The following is a 16415-nucleotide window of genomic DNA, read 5'->3' as shown; positions in this document are numbered from 1 at the left end:
GGGAATAATCTGGCGGGTGACCGTGTGTGGCGTGATGTTCCACCTCCACCTGTGGTTGCTACTTGTCCTGCCCCATTGGGTGACAATGATATATCCCAGCAGTATCCAGAGGTATTTGTGTCTTGTGCACTCACGCGTGCAATGCGTAAACAGTCAGCCGATGCAAAACTAAGGGATGTGAAGGATTTGTTAACGTCTAAGAGAGTGGTGCCAGGTCTCCTTGCTTTGCCTTCTATTCCCCATCAGGTTTGGGTGTCTGCTCAGAAAGAGGATTCATCTCTGAACTCGCTGTTTGATGCTGCTTTGTCTCCTGATGTAGCAGAGAGTTCCGTTAATGGGTACTTCATTGAAAATGGGACACTATTGCGGAAGTGGACTTCTAACACAGAGGGAGGTTTGACGGAACCAATTATACAGGTAGTAGTGCCTGTTTCTTTGCGAAATTCTGTATTGGATTCTGCTCATGGCGGGGTGTCTGGACATTTGGGCGTAAATAAAACCTACCAACATTTGCTGCAGTACTTTTACTGGCCTCGTATTAAGAGTGACGTAAGGCAGTATATTAAGACTTGTTCGATCTGTCAGCTGACTGGAAAACCAAATCAAACCATAAAACCTGTGCCTTTGTATCCCATACCTGTTATGGAACAGCCTTTTCAGCATCTTCTAGTGGATTGTGTTGGGCCTTTACCACCTTCAAAGTCTGGTAGCGTTTACTTATTGACCGTGATGTGTCAGAGCACTCGGTATCCTGCGGCTTTTCCTTTGCGTTCAATCACCACACGATCAGTTGTAAAAGCCTTGTCCCAGTTCATTTCTATTTTTGGAATTCCAAAAGTTGTTCAGAGTGATCAGGGGACAAACTTTACATCTAATATGTTTCAAGAAGTTCTGCGGCAGCTTGGCATTAGGCATAACAAGTCCAGTGCATACCATGCGGAAAGTCAGGGTGCCCTATAGCGTTTCCATCAGACGTTAAAATCTTTGTTGAGGGCATATTGCACTGAGTTAAAAGGTGATTGGGAAGAAGGGTTGCCTTGGTTGTTATTGGCCACACGTGAGGTTATCCAGGAGAGTTTGGGATTTAGTCCCAATCAGCTAGTCTTTGGACATTGTGTACGAGGACCCATGGCAGTACTGAGTAAAGCTGCGCTACCGGAGGAGCCACCACAGAGTCTGATTCAGTATATACAGGGTTTTCGTCGACGTCTAGTCCTGGCTGGGGAATTGGCAAGAGAAAAGTTGGAAAAAACTCAGGGAAAGATGAAATGCTGGTTTGATCGTAAGTCCGAGGTTCGCATGTTTAGTCCAGGAGATCAGGTGTTAGCCTTATTTTCTTTACCAGATTCTCCTTTCTGTGCAAGGTTTTTAGGACCTTACACTGTGCTTAAAAAAATGTCTGATCAAAATTATATTCTTTCTACCCCTGAGCGCAGGAAACCTACCCAGTTGTGCCATGTGAATTTATTAAAACCCTTTTACTCTCGTAATGTTGCTCCTGAAGTCGTTCCTTCCTCAGTTGCGCTAGCTAGTTTAAGTCAAAAAGGTGACGTACAACAGGATGTGAAATCACCTGATGATGTCATCTTACAACCTCGTCTAAAAAACTCTGAGACTTTGGCTAACCTAGAAGAATGGGTAAAACATTTATCTTGCAAACAACGTTTCGAGTTAAAATCTATGCTGACTGAGTTTTCTGTTCTCTTTTCAGATACTCCTTCTCGTACCCACTTGATTGAACACGATATAGATGTTGGTGATGTTAAACCTGTCCGGCAACGATTTTATCGTGTATCGTTTGACAAACGTCAGAAATTGGAGGCTGAAGTCAGTTACATGCTTGAAAACAACATAGCAAAGCCTTCCTTTTCAGATTGGGCTTCGCCTTGTTTGTTAGTGGGAAAGCCAGACGGCACTCAGCGTTTTTGCACTGACTATAGACGAGTAAATATTCTAACTAGACCTGACTCATACCCGTTGCCTAGGATGGAAGATTGTGTTGACCAAGTTGGATCAGCTACTTTTGTCAGTAAATTTGATTTGCTCAAAGGGTACTGGCAGGTGCCTTTGACCACCCGAGCACAGGATATTTCCTCTTTCATTACTCCGTTTGGACTATATTCTTACACCGTAATGAGTTTTGGTCTTAGAAATGCTCCAGCTACATTTCAGCGGCTAATGAACAGAGTGACCGCTGGTTTAGAGGGCTGTGCCGTGTACCTAGATGACATTGTTATTTATAGTGACACATGGGATCAACACCTTATCCGAATTCGTGCACTGTTTGAACGATTGTCAGATGCCAAACTAACAGTTAACCTGGCAAAGTGTGAGTTTGCCAGGGCTACTGTGACTTACCTGGGCAAGGTTGTTGGAATGGGCAAAGTGCGACCTGTACGTGCTAAAGTCATAGCGATTGACCAATTTCCTAGCCCTCAGACTAAACGTGAATTGATGAGATTTTTAGGAATGGCTGGGTATTACAGGAGTTTTTGTCCCAACTTTTCTTCTGTTGTTGCCCCGCTCACGGATTTGTTACAAGCAAAGGCTAAATTTGTGTGGACTCCAAAATGTGAAAGTGCCTTTGAGAATGTTAAACGCTTGCTCACGTCATCTCCTGTTCTGACAGCTCCTCGACTTGATAAACCATTCAAACTTCAGGTGGATGCTAGTCAGGTTGGAGCGGGAGCTGTTCTGCTGCAGGTTGATGAGAATGGTATCGATCGCCCTGTCAGCTATTTTTCACGGAAATTCAATTCATATCAGACCAACTATTCGACTATCGAGAAAGAGGCGTTAGCGTTGATCTGGTCCCTGCAGCATTTTGAGGTTTATGTGTCTTGTGGGACTATGCCCACTGTGGTGTACACCGACCATAACCCTCTTACATTTCTTCACTCTCTGCAGAATCCAAATCAGCGTCTTATTAGGTGGTCTCTTTTCTTACAGCCTTATGCTTTGGAGATTCGTCATGTGAAAGGCGTAGATAATGTCTTAGCTGACGCCTTGTCCCGTGCCCCATGTGGTGGAGAATAAGTCTTTTGACAATCATTTTCCTCTTCTCTTTTCTTTCTTTGGTTTTCAATTCCTTAATTTTGCTTTCTCCAGGCGCCGGGAGATTGCTGGTTTCGAAACCAAGAGATGCGGGGAGTTGGGAAAGTTGTAATGGTTAATGACTTGGTGTTAACTCCGGTAGGGTTGTTTTTGTTCCTCATAAACTTATGTATGCTTTGGGGTTGGAAATTGTATAAGGTAGAGTTTCTAACGAGAATCTCTCCCTTTTTAAGGGGGGAGGTGTTACGGATTAGTTTTGTTTTGGGTTTTTTCTGTTTGTTTTTTCTCTCTTTTGATAGGTTGTCAGATAAGGATCCACACCTGTCTTGAGTTTGTGGATGGATATAAGATGTCTGCCCTCTGTCTACCGGGAGGCCTGCAGTTGTGCTGAGGAGCTGGACCTTCATATTGTTTTTCTCTTAAGTGTTTGTTTATTTACTGTTGAACAACTATTTTCTTTATTACTTACCCCTAGATTTAAATAAATATATTGTTAAATATATTTTTGGACTCTGAACCCTTTCTTTTGTTACTTCCTTGAGCCGGAACGTAACAATGAGCTTACACGGGACCTGTTGGTGTTCGACTGGGCAGAGGCCTGTCATGACATCTACTCTTTCTCATGCCATTAACAGGCCTCGAGCCAACGTCAGGAAGGGGTCCGATGAGGGGCCTGCTATAAAAACCTTCGAGATGGAGGCTTCACATATTGGGGATCTCGGTTGCTTTGTTTTCATGGCAAGTTGTGGTGTTGTTAGGATATTCCTACAGAGCCTGTGACAGTTTCTCAGCGGAAGAACTGGGATCCAGGGTCAGAGACGTCTCCTCTCCTGGAGGAAAATACAAGCCATAGTGGTCTTGCTGGGAAATGTGATAGAGTCCCACAGCTGGGCTTGAGGGGAAGGGCTCAACAGACCTTCCCTGGTTGTCTAGTTGTTAGGATTTGGCGCTCTCACCGCCGCGGCCCAGGTTCGGTTCCCGGTCAGGGAACGAGCTTTTGCCCTCCAGCGGCGGACGTGATTGCAAAATGGCGGACTACGAAAACAAATGCTGATTTCCTCACCGAGAAGCACGGCCAAATAAATGTTTGCATGTGAAAAAGAACTCCTTCGAGCCGGAGTCGAACCAGCGACCTAAGGATTGCCAATTTGCCTCCTACAGTCCTCCGCTCTACCAGCTGAGCTATCGAAGGCACGCTGGTTGGGGACAGAACCTCAACCTATCAGGTTGCTGAAGCTCCGCCGCTGGCTAAAAGTGCTACTAGCACAGACAGACGTGCTGGCTGTTTCGATAAGTGAAGTAAAGGCAAACCCAGCTTCCCATACCGGGAGCCGAATCCGGGCCGCCTGGGTGAAAACTAGGAATCCTGACTGCTAGACCATATGGGATCTTCCTCCCGCCCTGAGCTGGCCTTTTGACTTTTAGTGTGTGACCGCCCCCTTTAAGAACATGGGAATGATCCGAAGGGATTGTTTACGGAATTCAATTTCATCAGGCTCACCGGAGGGAGCTCTCATTTGCCTTGCCCAGGGGGTTCAGTTTCCTCCCATTCCTGCGTTGGCATAACAGACACTGTAAACTGGTCGTAAAGCAAGGTCCTTGTGACAGTACTCATGCAATGCATTTGAAAAGACGCATGGTATTGTATGGTAACCGTAATCCCACTGACAAAGCAGCCTATTGTTGGACTGTCAATTTTCTCCTGGAGGAAAATACAAGCCCTAGTGGTCTTGCTGGGAAATGTGGTAGAGTCCCACAGCCGGGCTTGAGGGGAAGGACTCAACAGACCTTCCCTGGTGGTCTAGTGGTTAGGATTCGGCGCTCTCACCGCCGCGGCCCGGGTTCGATTCCCGGTCAGGGAATGAGCTTTTGCCCTCCAGCGGCGGTCGTGATTGCAAAATGGCGGACAACGAAATCAAGTGCTGATGGCCTCGTCGAGAAGCACTGCCAAAGAAATGTTTGCGCGTGAAAATGAACTCCTTCGAGCCTGAGTCGAACCAGTGACCTAAGGATTGCCAACTTGCCTCCTATCGAAGGCACTCTGGTCAGGGACAGAACCTCAACCTATCAGGTTGCTGAAGCTCCGCCGCTGGCTAAAAGTGCTACTAGCACAGACAGACGTGCTGGCTGTTTCGATAAGTGAAGCAAAGGCAACCCCAGCTTCCCATACCGGAAGTCAAACCCGGGCCGCCGCTAGACCATATGGGATCGTCCTCCCGCCTGGAGCAGGCCTTTTGGCTTTTAGTGTGTGACCGCCCCCTTTAAGAACATGGGAATGATCCGTAGGGATTGTTTACTGAATTCAATTTCATCAGGCTCACCGGAGGGAGCTCTCATTTGCCTTGCCCAGGGGGTTCAGTTTCCTCCCATTCCTGCGTTGGCATAACAGACACTGTAAACTGGTCGTAAAGCAAGGTCCTTGTGACAGTACTCATGCAATGCATTTTAAAAAAAGCTTGGTATTGTATGGTAACCGTAATCCCACTGACAAAGCAGCCTATTGTTGGACTGTCAATTTTTAATATTAATCAACCAATCCAATAATAAGAATAACAAAAACTACGGGCTAATAAAACGGAATAATAAAATGGCTATGGGCTGACAGCGAAGCAAAAGAGGCAGAGTGAGCCAGCCAGGAGTCAAACCTAGAATCTTCTGATCCGTAGTCAGACGCGTTATCCATTGCGCCACTGGCCCACCGATCAGCTGTCCTTGAGCTTACACGGGACCTGTTGGTGTTCGACTGGGCAGAGGCCTGTCATGACATCTACTCTTTCTCATGCCATTAACAGGCCTCGAGCCAACGTCAGGAAGGGGTCCGATGAGGGGCCTGCTATAAAAACCTTCGAGATGAAGGCTTCACATATTGGGGATCTCGGTTGCTTTGTTTTCATGGCAAGTTGTGGTGTTGTTAGGATATTCCTACAGAGCCTGTGACAGTTTCTCAGCGGAAGAACTGGGATCCAGGGTCAGAGACGTCTCCTCTCCTGGAGGAAAATACAAGCCATAGTGGTCTTGCTGGGAAATGTGATAGAGTCCCACAGCTGGGCTTGAGGGGAAGGGCTCAACAGACCTTCCCTGGTTGTCTAGTTGTTAGGATTTGGCGCTCTCACCGCCGCGGCCCAGGTTCGGTTCCCGGTCAGGGAACGAGCTTTTGCCCTCCAGCGGCGGACGTGATTGCAAAATGGCGGACTACGAAAACAAATGCTGATTTCCTCGCCGAGAAGCACGGCCAAATAAATGTTTGCATATGAAAAAGAACTCCTTCGAGCCGGAGTCGAACCAGCGACCTAAGGATTGCCAATTTGCCTCCTACAGTCCTCCGCTCTACCAGCTGAGCTATCGAAGGCACGCTGGTTGGGGACAGAACCTCAACCTATCAGGTTGCTGAAGCTCCGCCGCTGGCTAAAAGTGCTACTAGCACAGACAGACGTGCTGGCTGTTTCGATAAGTGAAGTAAAGGCAAACCCAGCTTCCCATACCGGGAGCCGAATCCGGGCCGCCTGGGTGAAAACTAGGAATCCTGACTGCTAGACCATATGGGATCTTCCTCCCGCCCTGAGCAGGCCTTTTGGCTTTTAGTGTGTGACCGCCCCCTTTAAGAACATGGGAATGATCCGAAGGGATTGTTTACTGAATTCAATTTCATCAGGCTCACCGGAGGGAGCTCTCATTTGCCTTGCCCAGGGGGTTCAGTTTCCTCCCATTCCTGCGTTGGCATAACAGACACTGTAAACTGGTCGTAAAGCAAGGTCCTTGTGACAGTACTCATGCAATGCATTTGAAAAGACGCATGGTATTGTATGGTAACCGTAATCCCACTGACAAAGCAGCCTATTGTTGGACTGTCAATTTTCTCCTGGAGGAAAATACAAGCCCTAGTGGTCTTGCTGGGAAATGTGGTAGAGTCCCACAGCCGGGCTTGAGGGGAAGGACTCAACAGACCTTCCCTGGTGGTCTAGTGGTTAGGATTCGGCGCTCTCACCGCCGCGGCCCGGGTTCGATTCCCGGTCAGGGAATGAGCTTTTGCCCTCCAGCGGCGGTCGTGATTGCAAAATGGCGGACAACGAAATCAAGTGCTGATGGCCTCGTTGAGAAGCACTGCCAAAGAAATGTTTGTGCGTGAAAATGAACTCCTTCGAGCCGGAGTCGAACCAGTGACCTAAGGATTGCCAACTTGCCTCCTATCGAAGGCACTCTGGTCAAGGACAGAACCTCAACCTATCAGGTTGCTGAAGCTCCGCCGCTGGCTAAAAGTGCTACTAGCACAGACAGACGTGCTGGCTGTTTCGATAAGTGAAGCAAAGGCAACCCCAGCTTCCCATACCGGAAGTCAAACCCGGGCCGCCGCTAGACCATATGGGATCGTCCTCCCGCCTGGAGCAGGCCTTTTGGCTTTTAGTGTGTGACCGCCCCCTTTAAGAACATGGGAATGATCCGTAGGGATTGTTTACTGAATTCAATTTCATCAGGCTCACCGGAGGGAGCTCTCATTTGCCTTGCCCAGGGGGTTCAGTTTCCTCCCATTCCTGCGTTGGCATAACAGACACTGTAAACTGGTCGTAAAGCAAGGTCCTTGTGACAGTACTCATGCAATGCATTTGAAAAGACGCATGGTATTGTATGGTAACCGTAATCCCACTGACAAAGCAGCCTATTGTTGGACTGTCAATTTTTAATATTAATCAACCAATCCAATAATAAGAATAACAAAAACTACGGGCTAATAAAACGGAATAATAAAATGGCTATGGGCTGACAGCGAAGCAAAAGAGGCAGAGTGAGCCAGCCAGGAGTCGAACCTAGAATCTTCTGATCCGTAGTCAGACACGTTATCCATTGCGCCACTGGCCCACCGATCAGGTGTCCTTGAGCTTACACGGGACCTGTTGGTGTTCGACTGGGCAGAGGCCTGTCATGACATCTACTCTTTCTCATGCCATTAACAGGCCTCGAGCCAACGTCAGGAAGGGGTCCGATGAGGGGCCTGCTATAAAAACCTTCGAGATGGAGGCTTCACATATTGGGGATCTCGGTTGCTTTGTTTTCATGGCAAGTTGTGGTGTTGTTAGGATATTCCTACAGAGCCTGTGACAGTTTCTCAGCGGAAGAACTGGGATCCAGGGTCAGAGACGTCTCCTCTCCTGGAGGAAAATACAAGCCATAGTGGTCTTGCTGGGAAATGTGATAGAGTCCCACAGCTGGGCTTGAGGGGAAGGGCTCAACAGACCTTCCCTGGTTGTCTAGTTGTTAGGATTTGGCGCTCTCACCGCCGCGGCCCAGGTTCGGTTCCCGGTCAGGGAACGAGCTTTTGCCCTCCAGCGGCGGACGTGATTGCAAAATGGCGGACTACGAAAACAAATGCTGATTTCCTCACCGAGAAGCACGGCCAAATAAATGTTTGCATGTGAAAAAGACCTCCTTCGAGCCGGAGTCGAACCAGCGACCTAAGGATTGCCAATTTGCCTCCTACAGTCCTCCGCTCTACCAGCTGAGCTATCGAAGGCACGCTGGTTGGGGACAGATCCTCAACCTATCAGGTTGCTGAAGCTCCGCCGCTGGCTAAAAGTGCTACTAGCACAGACAGACGTGCTGGCTGTTTCGATAAGTGAAGTAAAGGCAAACCCAGCTTCCCATACCGGGAGCCGAATCCGGGCCGCCTGGGTGAAAACTAGGAATCCTGACTGCTAGACCATATGGGATCTTCCTCCCGCCCTGAGCAGGCCTTTTGGCTTTTAGTGTGTGACCGCCCCCTTTAAGAACATGGGAATGATCCGAAGGGATTGTTTACTGAATTCAATTTCATCAGGCTCACCGGAGGGAGCTCTCATTTGCCTTGCCCAGGGGGTTCAGTTTCCTCCCATTCCTGCGTTGGCATAACAGACACTGTAAACTGGTCGTAAAGCAAGGTCCTTGTGACAGTACTCATGCAATGCATTTGAAAAGACGCATGGTATTGTATGGTAACCGTAATCCCACTGACAAAGCAGCCTATTGTTGGACTGTCAATTTTCTCCTGGAGGAAAATACAAGCCCTAGTGGTCTTGCTGGGAAATGTGGTAGAGTCCCACAGCCGGGCTTGAGGGGAAGGACTCAACAGACCTTCCCTGGTGGTCTAGTGGTTAGGATTCGGCGCTCTCACCGCCGCGGCCCGGGTTCGATTCCCGGTCAGGGAATGAGCTTTTGCCCTCCAGCGGCGGTCGTGATTGCAAAATGGCGGACAACGAAATCAAGTGCTGATGGCCTCGTTGAGAAGCACTGCCAAAGAAATGTTTGTGCGTGAAAATGAACTCCTTCGAGCCTGAGTCGAACCAGTGACCTAAGGATTGCCAACTTGCCTCCTATCGAAGGCACTCTGGTCAGGGACAGAACCTCAACCTATCAGGTTGCTGAAGCTCCGCCGCTGGCTAAAAGTGCTACTAGCACAGACAGACGTGCTGGCTGTTTCGATAAGTGAAGCAAAGGCAACCCCAGCTTCCCATACCGGAAGTCAAACCCGGGCCGCCGCTAGACCATATGGGATCGTCCTCCCGCCTGGAGCAGGCCTTTTGGCTTTTAGTGTGTGACCGCCCCCTTTAAGAACATGGGAATGATCCGTAGGGATTGTTTACTGAATTCAATTTCATCAGGCTCACCGGAGGGAGCTCTCATTTGCCTTGCCCAGGGGGTTCAGTTTCCTCCCATTCCTGCGTTGGCATAACAGACACTGTAAACTGGTCGTAAAGCAAGGTCCTTGTGACAGTACTCATGCAATGCATTTGAAAAGACGCATGGTATTGTATGGTAACCGTAATCCCACTGACAAAGCAGCCTATTGTTGGACTGTCAATTTTTAATATTAATCAACCAATCCAATAATAATAATAACAAAAACTACGGGCTAATAAAACGGAATAATAAAATGGCTATGGGCTGACAGCGAAGCAAAAGAGGCAGAGCGAGCCAGCCAGGAGTCAAACCTAGAATCTTCTGATCCGTAGTCAGACGCTTTATCCATTGCGCCACTGGCCCACCGATCAGGTGTCCTTTAGCTTACACGGGACCTGTTGGTGTTCGACTGGGCAGAGGCCTGTCATGACATCTACTCTTTCTCATGCCATTAACAGGCCTCGAGCCAACGTCAGGAAGGGGTCCGATGAGGGGCCTGCTATAAAAACCTTCGAGATGGAGGCTTCACATATTGGGGATCTCGGTTGCTTTGTTTTCATGGCAAGTTGTGGTGTTGTTAGGATATTCCTACAGAGCCTGTGACAGTTTCTCAGCGGAAGAACTGGGATCCAGGGTCAGAGACGTCTCCTCTCCTGGAGGAAAATACAAGCCATAGTGGTCTTGCTGGGAAATGTGATAGAGTCCCACAGCTGGGCTTGAGGGGAAGGGCTCAACAGACCTTCCCTGGTTGTCTAGTTGTTAGGATTTGGCGCTCTCACCGCCGCGGCCCAGGTTCGGTTCCCGGTCAGGGAACGAGCTTTTGCCCTCCAGCGGCGGACGTGATTGCAAAATGGCGGACTACGAAAACAAATGCTGATTTCCTCGCCGAGAAGCACGGCCAAATAAATGTTTGCATATGAAAAAGAACTCCTTCGAGCCGGAGTCGAACCAGCGACCTAAGGATTGCCAATTTGCCTCCTACAGTCCTCCGCTCTACCAGCTGAGCTATCGAAGGCACGCTGGTTGGGGACAGAACCTCAACCTATCAGGTTGCTGAAGCTCCGCCGCTGGCTAAAAGTGCTACTAGCACAGACAGACGTGCTGGCTGTTTCGATAAGTGAAGTAAAGGCAAACCCAGCTTCCCATACCGGGAGCCGAATCCGGGCCGCCTGGGTGAAAACTAGGAATCCTGACTGCTAGACCATATGGGATCTTCCTCCCGCCCTGAGCAGGCCTTTTGGCTTTTAGTGTGTGACCGCCCCCTTTAAGAACATGGGAATGATCCGAAGGGATTGTTTACTGAATTCAATTTCATCAGGCTCACCGGAGGGAGCTCTCATTTGCCTTGCCCAGGGGGTTCAGTTTCCTCCCATTCCTGCGTTGGCATAACAGACACTGTAAACTGGTCGTAAAGCAAGGTCCTTGTGACAGTACTCATGCAATGCATTTGAAAAGACGCATGGTATTGTATGGTAACCGTAATCCCACTGACAAAGCAGCCTATTGTTGGACTGTCAATTTTCTCCTGGAGGAAAATACAAGCCCTAGTGGTCTTGCTGGGAAATGTGGTAGAGTCCCACAGCCGGGCTTGAGGGGAAGGACTCAACAGACCTTCCCTGGTGGTCTAGTGGTTAGGATTCGGCGCTCTCACCGCCGCGGCCCGGGTTCGATTCCCGGTCAGGGAATGAGCTTTTGCCCTCCAGCGGCGGTCGTGATTGCAAAATGGCGGACAACGAAATCAAGTGCTGATGGCCTCGTCGAGAAGCACTGCCAAAGAAATGTTTGCGCGTGAAAATGAACTCCTTCGAGCCTGAGTCGAACCAGTGACCTAAGGATTGCCAACTTGCCTCCTATCGAAGGCACTCTGGTCAGGGACAGAACCTCAACCTATCAGGTTGCTGAAGCTCCGCCGCTGGCTAAAAGTGCTACTAGCACAGACAGACGTGCTGGCTGTTTCGATAAGTGAAGCAAAGGCAACCCCAGCTTCCCATACCGGAAGTCAAACCCGGGCCGCCGCTAGACCATATGGGATCGTCCTCCCGCCTGGAGCAGGCCTTTTGGCTTTTAGTGTGTGACCGCCCCCTTTAAGAACATGGGAATGATCCGTAGGGATTGTTTACTGAATTCAATTTCATCAGGCTCACCGGAGGGAGCTCTCATTTGCCTTGCCCAGGGGGTTCAGTTTCCTCCCATTCCTGCGTTGGCATAACAGACACTGTAAACTGGTCGTAAAGCAAGGTCCTTGTGACAGTACTCATGCAATGCATTTTAAAAAAAGCTTGGTATTGTATGGTAACCGTAATCCCACTGACAAAGCAGCCTATTGTTGGACTGTCAATTTTTAATATTAATCAACCAATCCAATAATAAGAATAACAAAAACTACGGGCTAATAAAACGGAATAATAAAATGGCTATGGGCTGACAGCGAAGCAAAAGAGGCAGAGTGAGCCAGCCAGGAGTCAAACCTAGAATCTTCTGATCCGTAGTCAGACGCGTTATCCATTGCGCCACTGGCCCACCGATCAGCTGTCCTTGAGCTTACACGGGACCTGTTGGTGTTCGACTGGGCAGAGGCCTGTCATGACATCTACTCTTTCTCATGCCATTAACAGGCCTCGAGCCAACGTCAGGAAGGGGTCCGATGAGGGGCCTGCTATAAAAACCTTCGAGATGAAGGCTTCACATATTGGGGATCTCGGTTGCTTTGTTTTCATGGCAAGTTGTGGTGTTGTTAGGATATTCCTACAGAGCCTGTGACAGTTTCTCAGCGGAAGAACTGGGATCCAGGGTCAGATACGTCTCCTCTCCTGGAGGAAAATACAAGCCATAGTGGTCTTGCTGGGAAATGTGATAGAGTCCCACAGCTGGGCTTGAGGGGAAGGGCTCAACAGACCTTCCCTGGTTGTCTAGTTGTTAGGATTTGGCGCTCTCACCGCCGCGGCCCAGGTTCGGTTCCCGGTCAGGGAACGAGCTTTTGCCCTCCAGCGGCGGACGTGATTGCAAAATGGCGGACTACGAAAACAAATGCTGATTTCCTCGCCGAGAAGCACGGCCAAATAAATGTTTGCATATGAAAAAGAACTCCTTCGAGCCGGAGTCGAACCAGCGACCTAAGGATTGCCAATTTGCCTCCTACAGTCCTCCGCTCTACCAGCTGAGCTATCGAAGGCACGCTGGTTGGGGACAGAACCTCAACCTATCAGGTTGCTGAAGCTCCGCCGCTGGCTAAAAGTGCTACTAGCACAGACAGACGTGCTGGCTGTTTCGATAAGTGAAGTAAAGGCAAACCCAGCTTCCCATACCGGGAGCCGAATCCGGGCCGCCTGGGTGAAAACTAGGAATCCTGACTGCTAGACCATATGGGATCTTCCTCCCGCCCTGAGCAGGCCTTTTGGCTTTTAGTGTGTGACCGCCCCCTTTAAGAACATGGGAATGATCCGAAGGGATTGTTTACTGAATTCAATTTCATCAGGCTCACCGGAGGGAGCTCTCATTTGCCTTGCCCAGGGGGTTCAGTTTCCTCCCATTCCTGCGTTGGCATAACAGACACTGTAAACTGGTCGTAAAGCAAGGTCCTTGTGACAGTACTCATGCAATGCATTTGAAAAGACGCATGGTATTGTATGGTAACCGTAATCCCACTGACAAAGCAGCCTATTGTTGGACTGTCAATTTTCTCCTGGAGGAAAATACAAGCCCTAGTGGTCTTGCTGGGAAATGTGGTAGAGTCCCACAGCCGGGCTTGAGGGGAAGGACTCAACAGACCTTCCCTGGTGGTCTAGTGGTTAGGATTCGGCGCTCTCACCGCCGCGGCCCGGGTTCGATTCCCGGTCAGGGAATGAGCTTTTGCCCTCCAGCGGCGGTCGTGATTGCAAAATGGCGGACAACGAAATCAAGTGCTGATGGCCTCGTTGAGAAGCACTGCCAAAGAAATGTTTGTGCGTGAAAATGAACTCCTTCGAGCCGGAGTCGAACCAGTGACCTAAGGATTGCCAACTTGCCTCCTATCGAAGGCACTCTGGTCAAGGACAGAACCTCAACCTATCAGGTTGCTGAAGCTCCGCCGCTGGCTAAAAGTGCTACTAGCACAGACAGACGTGCTGGCTGTTTCGATAAGTGAAGCAAAGGCAACCCCAGCTTCCCATACCGGAAGTCAAACCCGGGCCGCCGCTAGACCATATGGGATCGTCCTCCCGCCTGGAGCAGGCCTTTTGGCTTTTAGTGTGTGACCGCCCCCTTTAAGAACATGGGAATGATCCGTAGGGATTGTTTACTGAATTCAATTTCATCAGGCTCACCGGAGGGAGCTCTCATTTGCCTTGCCGGAGGGAGGTTCAGTTTCCTCCCATTCCTGCGTTGGCATAACAGACACTGTAAACTGGTCGTAAAGCAAGGTCCTTGTGACAGTACTCATGCAATGCATTTGAAAAGACGCATGGTATTGTATGGTAACCGTAATCCCACTGACAAAGCAGCCTATTGTTGGACTGTCAATTTTTAATATTAATCAACCAATCCAATAATAAGAATAACAAAAACTACGGGCTAATAAAACGGAATAATAAAATGGCTATGGGCTGACAGCGAAGCAAAAGAGGCAGAGTGAGCCAGCCAGGAGTCGAACCTAGAATCTTCTGATCCGTAGTCAGACACGTTATCCATTGCGCCACTGGCCCACCGATCAGGTGTCCTTGAGCTTACACGGGACCTGTTGGTGTTCGACTGGGCAGAGGCCTGTCATGACATCTACTCTTTCTCATGCCATTAACAGGCCTCGAGCCAACGTCAGGAAGGGGTCCGATGAGGGGCCTGCTATAAAAACCTTCGAGATGGAGGCTTCACATATTGGGGATCTCGGTTGCTTTGTTTTCATGGCAAGTTGTGGTGTTGTTAGGATATTCCTACAGAGCCTGTGACAGTTTCTCAGCGGAAGAACTGGGATCCAGGGTCAGAGACGTCTCCTCTCCTGGAGGAAAATACAAGCCATAGTGGTCTTGCTGGGAAATGTGATAGAGTCCCACAGCTGGGCTTGAGGGGAAGGGCTCAACAGACCTTCCCTGGTTGTCTAGTTGTTAGGATTTGGCGCTCTCACCGCCGCGGCCCAGGTTCGGTTCCCGGTCAGGGAACGAGCTTTTGCCCTCCAGCGGCGGACGTGATTGCAAAATGGCGGACTACGAAAACAAATGCTGATTTCCTCGCCGAGAAGCACGGCCAAATAAATGTTTGCATATGAAAAAGAACTCCTTCGAGCCGGAGTCGAACCAGCGACCTAAGGATGGCCAATTTGCCTCCTACAGTCCTCCGCTCTACCAGCTGAGCTATCGAAGGCACGCTGGTTGGGGACAGAACCTCAACCTATCAGGTTGCTGAAGCTCCGCCGCTGGCTAAAAGTGCTACTAGCACAGACAGACGTGCTGGCTGTTTCGATAAGTGAAGTAAAGGCAAACCCAGCTTCCCATACCGGGAGCCGAATCCGGGCCGCCTGGGTGAAAACTAGGAATCCTGACTGCTAGACCATATGGGATCTTCCTCCCGCCCTGAGCAGGCCTTTTGGCTTTTAGTGTGTGACCGCCCCCTTTAAGAACATGGGAATGATCCGAAGGGATTGTTTACTGAATTCAATTTCATCAGGCTCACCGGAGGGAGCTCTCATTTGCCTTGCCCAGGGGGTTCAGTTTCCTCCCATTCCTGCGTTGGCATAACAGACACTGTAAACTGGTCGTAAAGCAAGGTCCTTGTGACAGTACTCATGCAATGCATTTGAAAAGACGCATGGTATTGTATGGTAACCGTAATACCACTGACAAAGCAGCCTATTGTTGGACTGTCAATTTTCTCCTGGAGGAAAATACAAGCCCTAGTGGTCTTGCTGGGAAATGTGGTAGAGTCCCACAGCCGGGCTTGAGGGGAAGGACTCAACAGACCTTCCCTGGTGGTCTAGTGGTTAGGATTCGGCGCTCTCACCGCCGCGGCCCGGGTTCGATTCCCGGTCAGGGAATGAGCTTTTGCCCTCCAGCGGCGGTCGTGATTGCAAAATGGCGGACAACGAAATCAAGTGCTGATGGCCTCGTCGAGAAGCACTGCCAAAGAAATGTTTGCGCGTGAAAATGAACTCCTTCGAGCCTGAGTCGAACCAGTGACCTAAGGATTGCCAACTTGCCTCCTATCGAAGGCACTCTGGTCAGGGACAGAACCTCAACCTATCAGGTTGCTGAAGCACCGCCGCTGGCTAAAAGTGCTACTAGCACAGACAGACGTGCTGGCTGTTTCGATAAGTGAAGCAAAGGCAACCCCAGCTTCCCATACCGGAAGTCAAACCCGGGCCGCCGCTAGACCATATGGGATCGTCCTCCCGCCTGGAGCAGGCCTTTTGGCTTTTAGTGTGTGACCGCCCCCTTTAAGAACATGGGAATGATCCGTAGGGATTGTTTACTGAATTCAATTTCATCAGGCTCACCGGAGGGAGCTCTCATTTGCCTTGCCCAGGGGGTTCAGTTTCCTCCCATTCCTGCGTTGGCATAACAGACACTGTAAACTGGTCGTAAAGCAAGGTCCTTGTGACAGTACTCATGCAATGCATTTTAAAAAAAGCTTGGTATTGTATGGTAACCGTAATCCCACTGACAAAGCAGCCTATTGTTGGACTGTCAATTTTTTATATTAATCAACCAATCCAATAATAAGAATAACAAAAACTACGGGCTAATAAA

General features: G+C 49.4%; 14 non-coding genes across 14 annotated transcripts; 6 read left to right on the top strand and 8 right to left on the bottom strand.

Annotated features, from left to right (window-relative positions):
• Positions 1-4159: 4159 nt before the first annotated feature.
• trnay-gua (transfer RNA tyrosine (anticodon GUA)) lies at positions 4160-4246 on the bottom strand. Its single transcript is given in 2 exon segments — positions 4160-4195; positions 4210-4246. It is a non-coding gene; the product is annotated as a tRNA-Tyr (tRNA).
• A 598-nt stretch (positions 4247-4844) lies between these two features.
• trnae-cuc (transfer RNA glutamic acid (anticodon CUC)) lies at positions 4845-4916 on the top strand. Its single transcript has one exon. It is a non-coding gene; the product is annotated as a tRNA-Glu (tRNA).
• A 1400-nt stretch (positions 4917-6316) lies between these two features.
• Positions 6317-6403, bottom strand: trnay-gua (transfer RNA tyrosine (anticodon GUA)). The gene is given in 2 exon segments: positions 6317-6352; positions 6367-6403. It is a non-coding gene; the product is annotated as a tRNA-Tyr (tRNA).
• Positions 6404-7001: 598 nt separating this feature from the next.
• trnae-cuc (transfer RNA glutamic acid (anticodon CUC)) lies at positions 7002-7073 on the top strand. The gene has a single exon. It is a non-coding gene; the product is annotated as a tRNA-Glu (tRNA).
• Positions 7074-7835: 762 nt separating this feature from the next.
• On the bottom strand, positions 7836-7908 carry trnar-acg (transfer RNA arginine (anticodon ACG)). Its single transcript has one exon. It is a non-coding gene; the product is annotated as a tRNA-Arg (tRNA).
• A 565-nt stretch (positions 7909-8473) lies between these two features.
• trnay-gua (transfer RNA tyrosine (anticodon GUA)) lies at positions 8474-8560 on the bottom strand. The gene is given in 2 exon segments: positions 8474-8509; positions 8524-8560. It is a non-coding gene; the product is annotated as a tRNA-Tyr (tRNA).
• A 598-nt stretch (positions 8561-9158) lies between these two features.
• trnae-cuc (transfer RNA glutamic acid (anticodon CUC)) lies at positions 9159-9230 on the top strand. The gene has a single exon. It is a non-coding gene; the product is annotated as a tRNA-Glu (tRNA).
• A 1400-nt stretch (positions 9231-10630) lies between these two features.
• On the bottom strand, positions 10631-10717 carry trnay-gua (transfer RNA tyrosine (anticodon GUA)). The gene is given in 2 exon segments: positions 10631-10666; positions 10681-10717. It is a non-coding gene; the product is annotated as a tRNA-Tyr (tRNA).
• Positions 10718-11315: 598 nt separating this feature from the next.
• trnae-cuc (transfer RNA glutamic acid (anticodon CUC)) lies at positions 11316-11387 on the top strand. Its single transcript has one exon. It is a non-coding gene; the product is annotated as a tRNA-Glu (tRNA).
• Positions 11388-12787: 1400 nt separating this feature from the next.
• Positions 12788-12874, bottom strand: trnay-gua (transfer RNA tyrosine (anticodon GUA)). Its single transcript is given in 2 exon segments — positions 12788-12823; positions 12838-12874. It is a non-coding gene; the product is annotated as a tRNA-Tyr (tRNA).
• A 598-nt stretch (positions 12875-13472) lies between these two features.
• trnae-cuc (transfer RNA glutamic acid (anticodon CUC)) lies at positions 13473-13544 on the top strand. The gene has a single exon. It is a non-coding gene; the product is annotated as a tRNA-Glu (tRNA).
• Positions 13545-14308: 764 nt separating this feature from the next.
• On the bottom strand, positions 14309-14381 carry trnar-acg (transfer RNA arginine (anticodon ACG)). Its single transcript has one exon. It is a non-coding gene; the product is annotated as a tRNA-Arg (tRNA).
• A 565-nt stretch (positions 14382-14946) lies between these two features.
• Positions 14947-15033, bottom strand: trnay-gua (transfer RNA tyrosine (anticodon GUA)). Its single transcript is given in 2 exon segments — positions 14947-14982; positions 14997-15033. It is a non-coding gene; the product is annotated as a tRNA-Tyr (tRNA).
• Positions 15034-15631: 598 nt separating this feature from the next.
• trnae-cuc (transfer RNA glutamic acid (anticodon CUC)) lies at positions 15632-15703 on the top strand. Its single transcript has one exon. It is a non-coding gene; the product is annotated as a tRNA-Glu (tRNA).
• Positions 15704-16415: the final 712 nt, after the last annotated feature.

This window comes from Rhinichthys klamathensis, unplaced genomic scaffold (assembly GCF_029890125.1).
Source record: "Rhinichthys klamathensis goyatoka isolate OS25496 unplaced genomic scaffold, OSU_Roscu_1.1 h1tg000562l_1, whole genome shotgun sequence".
In the NCBI taxonomy this organism is placed as follows: domain Eukaryota; kingdom Metazoa; phylum Chordata; class Actinopteri; order Cypriniformes; family Leuciscidae; genus Rhinichthys; species Rhinichthys klamathensis.
Note: the sequence above shows the minus strand (reverse complement) of the source record. Positions and strands in the feature narration are given on the sequence as shown.